Here is a 5,000-nt window from a genome sequence, read left to right on the forward strand (position 1 = left end):
CCTCTCTCTCAATGGGCAACAAGTAGAGCACGTAAAAAACAAATTGCCCTCACAGGCACCTATGTTTCCAGTAACATGCACTTTTTCCCAAAACTTAAAACACGATTTCCTATTAAAAGGTTTTATACAAAAACTGTTTTAATGAAATGTAAATTCTCGTCTATGTATGCCCTTTCGTTTAAAAAAAACCCCATCCAGATTGGACATGTACTTTTTGATTTATTCACGTTTTGGTGTACCGGAATATAGCCCAAAATGGCGGCCAACAAAGGTCAAATAAGGCCTTGAGGCCAGATAGAGGCATGTAACCCGGGTAGGGGTGTATGGCCTTTAGGCCTGTATGTCCCTTCATCCCATGAGAGAGAGTCCTGACCTTTATGCCTATCTGTGTCCTCTCATGCCCAGAAAAAGGCATGCAAACCGGTTAGGTCATATAAGGCCTTGAGGCCTGTTTGTGTCCTCTGATGCCCAGATAGAGGCATGTAATCCGGCTAGGGATATGTAAGTACCAGGCCAGGGCAGTGGCTTTTGTCCCAGGCCAGGCCAGTGGCTTTGTGGCCTATGGGCCTTTTCTGGGTTAGCAGGCCCCTGTGGGGGAAAAAATGATTACCCAGGCCTGGCATGAACACTTGACCCGGTGATTGTGAGTCAAGCGCCCTAACCATTAAGCCATACAGCCTTTCGTGAGTAAAGAGACAGCGAGGTGAGGTCAAATTCTCCTTCCCCGTCCAATTAGTCCCATATTGGGCCACAGCTGGGGCTCATTGAGCCCTTGTTAGGGTTAGGTCGTTTGGTGGAGCAAACAAAGAGACACGGAGGAAGGCCGGAGAGAGAAGCTATGAGATGCACATGGGCCGTTTTGGGTGACCAGGTGCACATGGGCCGTTTGGGTGACCAGGTGCACACGGGTCTTTTGGGTGACCAGGTGCACATGGGCCGTTTTGGGTGACCAGGTGCACATGGGCCGTTTGGGTGACCAGGTGCACACGGGTCTTTTGGGTGACCAGGTGCACACGGGTCTTTTGGGTGACCAGGTGCACATGGGCCGTTTTGGGTGACCAGGTGCACATGGGATTAATAGCAATCTGCATCCATCGCAATTTCTTAAAGTGCCCATAAAGCACTCAGGACGGCCCCGACCGAGACAGGGCCGTAGTAGGGTGCTCCCATAGCGGGCTATAGCAATAGAATGACGGGTAAAAATATTTAAAACAGTTTTATAATTTTTGGGTGACCAGGTGCACATGGGCCGTTTTGGGTGACCAGGTGCACATGGGATTAATAGCAATCTGCATCCATCGCAATTTCTTAAAGTGTCCATAAAGCACCAAGGACGGCCCCGACCGAGACAGGGCCGTAGTGGGGCACTCCCCTGGCGGGCTATAGCAATAGAATGACGGGTAAAAATATTTAAAACCGTTTTATAATTTTTAGGTGACCAGGTGCACACGGGTCTTTTGGGTGACCAGGTGCACACGGGTCTTTTGGGTGACCAGGTGCACACGGGTCTTTTGGGTGACCAGGTGCACGCCGGCCTTTGGGTGACCAGGTGCACACGGGTCTTTTGGGTGACCAGGTGCACACGGGTCTTTTGGGTGACCAGGTGCACGCCGGCCTTTGGGTGACCAGGTGCACACGGGTCTTTTGGGTGACCAGGTGCACGCCGGCCTTTGGGTGACCAGGTGCACGCCGGCCTTTGGGTGACCAGGTGCACACGGGTCTTTTGGGTGACCAGGTGCACACGGGTCTTTTGGGTGACCAGGTGCACGCCGGCCTTTGGGTGACCAGGTGCACACGGGTCTTTTGGGTGACCAGGTGCACACGGGTCTTTTGGGTGACCAGGTGCACGCCGGCCTTTGGGTGACCAGGTGCACACGGGTCTTTTGGGTGACCAGGTGCACGCCGGCCTTTGGGTGACCAGGTGCACGCCGGCCTTTGGGTGACCAGGTGCACACGGGTCTTTTGGGTGACCAGGTGCACACGGGTCTTTTGGGTGACCAGGTGCACGCCGGCCTTTGGGTGACCAGGTGCACACGGGTCTTTTGGGTGACCAGGTGCACGCCGGCCTTTGGGTGACCAGGTGCACGCCGGCCTTTGGGTGACCAGGTGCACACGGGTCTTTTGGGTGACCAGGTGCACGCCGGTCCTTTTGGGTGACCAGGTGCACAAGTTCCATTTGGGTGACCAGGTGCACGCGGTTCATAACAGCGCGGTTATCTGCTTTAATGTCCGAGGAGGGGTGCTTAAGTGTGGGTGCCCTGGTTCACCTGGTATGCGAGGTTGTGGAGGTGGGGGGGGGTCCCCTGCTGGTATCATCCCCGAAATAGAGGGGTGATACCCGGGTGGTGAGTAAGGGCCTACAACCCTGGAGGTCAATAGCTCCAGGGGGTAAGCTCTACTGTCATGTCCGTAAATAGAGTGGTGTTACCCGGGTTTTGAACCATATTTAAATTTTTGGGTTACCAGATGCACGTTTTCAATCACCAGTTGCACGGAGGATTAATAGCAATCTGCATCCATCGCAATTTCTTAAAGTGTCTAAAAAGCACCCAAGGACGGCCCCGACCGAGACAGGGCCGTAGTGGGGCACTCCCCTAGCGGGCTATATCAATAGAATGACCGGTAAAATGATTTAAAACAGTTTTATAATTTTTGGGTTACCAGATGCACGTTTTCAATCACCAGGTGCACGGAGGAAAATGAGCATTTGCATCCATAGTCATGTTTTAAACCGTCCATAAAGCACTCTTGGCCGGCCCCGGCAGAGAGAGAAAAAGAGGGGAAAAGTGTTGAAAAAAAAAAAAAAATCCTACCTTCCATAAATAATTGGGACCGGCCCCCATTGCTAAAGGTCCGTAGTAGGGTGCGCCATAACCGGACATGAATATATGGAACACCGCTAACCGCATAGAGAACCGTGTTTTGGGTGACCAGGTGCACGTTTTCAATCACCAGTTGCACGGAGAGAGAAAAAAGTAATCATACCTTCCATAAATAATTCAGGCCGGCCCCCATTGCTAAAGGTCCGTAGTAGGGTGCATCATTATCGGACATGAATATATGGAACACCGCTAACCGCATAGAGAACCGTGTTTTGGGTGACCAGGTGCACGTTTTCAATCACCAGTTGCACGGAGAGAGAAAAAAGTAATCATACCTTCCATAAATAATTCAGGCCGGCCCCCATTGCTAAAGGTCCGTAGTAGGGTGCATCATTATCGGACATGTATATCTGTAACACCGCTAACCGCATAGAGAACCGTGTTTTGGGTGACCAGGTGCACGTTTTCAATCACCAGTTGCACGGAGAGAGAAAAAAGTAATCATACCTTCCATAAATAATTCAGGCCGGCCCCCATTGCTAAAGGTCCGTAGTAGGGTGCATCATTATCGGACATGTATATCTGTAACACCGCTAACCGCATAGAGAACCGTGTTTTGGGTGACCAGGTGCACGTTTTCAATCACCAGTTGCACGGAGAGAGAAAAAAGTAATCATACCTTCCATAAATAATTCAGGCCGGCCCCCATTGCTAAAGGTCCGTAGTAGGGTGCATCATTATCGGACATGAATATATGGAACACCGCTAACCGCATAGAGAACCGTGTTTTGGGTGACCAGGTGCACGTTTTCAATCACCAGTTGCACGGAGAGAGAAAAAAGTAATCATACCTTCCATAAATAATTCAGGCCGGCCCCCATTGCTAAAGGTCCGTAGTAGGGTGCATCATTATCGGACATGTATATCTGTAACACCGCTAACCGCATAGAGAACCGTGTTTTGGGTGACCAGGTGCACGTTTTCAATCACCAGTTGCACGGAGAGAGAAAAAAGTAATCATACCTTCCATAAATAATTCAGGCCGGCCCCCATTGCTAAAGGTCCGTAGTAGGGTGCATCATTATCGGACATGTATATCTGTAACACCGCTAACCGCATAGAGAACCGTGTTTTGGGTGACCAGGTGCACGTTTTCAATCACCAGTTGCACGGAGAGAGAAAAAAGTAATCATACCTTCCATAAATAATTCAGGCCGGCCCCCATTGCTAAAGGTCCGTAGTAGGGTGCATCATTATCGGACATGAATATATGGAACACCGCTAACCGCATAGAGAACCGTGTTTTGGGTGACCAGGTGCACGTTTTCAATCACCAGTTGCACGGAGAGAGAAAAAAGTAATCATACCTTCCATAAATAATTCAGGCCGGCCCCCATTGCTAAAGGTCCGTAGTAGGGTGCATCATTATCGGACATGTATATCTGTAACACCGCTAACCGCATAGAGAACCGTGTTTTGGGTGACCAGGTGCACGTTTTCAATCACCAGTTGCACGGAGAGAGAAAAAAGTAATCATACCTTCCATAAATAATTCAGGCCGGCCCCCATTGCTAAAGGTCCGTAGTAGGGTGCATCATTATCGGACATGTATATCTGTAACACCGCTAACCGCATAGAGAACCGTGTTTTGGGTGACCAGGTGCACGTTTTCAATCACCAGTTGCACGTTTTCAATCACCAGGTGCACGGCTGTGAAAAGTGGGACTCTGTCATTTTTTCGACCAATTTCTGTAATTTTCAAAAAATGATTAAAAATACTTCCCGAAGGGCTAGAGGTCCCAAATTTCGTCTCATACCCTCTCTCGTGATGGGCAACAATTACATAATGTAAAAAAAAATTCGCATCCACAGGAACCTATGCATCCTGTGACATTCACTTTTTTCCCAAAACTTGAAACACGATTTCCTATTAAAATGTTTTATACAAAAACGTTTTTAATTGAATGTAAATGCTCGTCTATTTATGCACTTTCGTGCAAAAAAAACCCCATCAAGATCGGATGTGTACTTTTTGATTTATCACGTTTTTGTTGAATTTGACCCCCGATGGTGGGGCGCACAGAAGCCCTGTGAGGTTCAGGGCTTCATCGATATTTGGCCTGTTTTGGATTACACACTCAGTGGCGGGTCGACCAGACAGGTACCGGCGCGATTTCA

The sequence above is a fragment of the Oncorhynchus mykiss genome, chromosome 7 (genome assembly GCF_057628025.1).
Source record: "Oncorhynchus mykiss isolate SJ-2025 chromosome 7, ASM5762802v1, whole genome shotgun sequence".
NCBI lineage: Eukaryota > Metazoa > Chordata > Actinopteri > Salmoniformes > Salmonidae > Oncorhynchus > Oncorhynchus mykiss.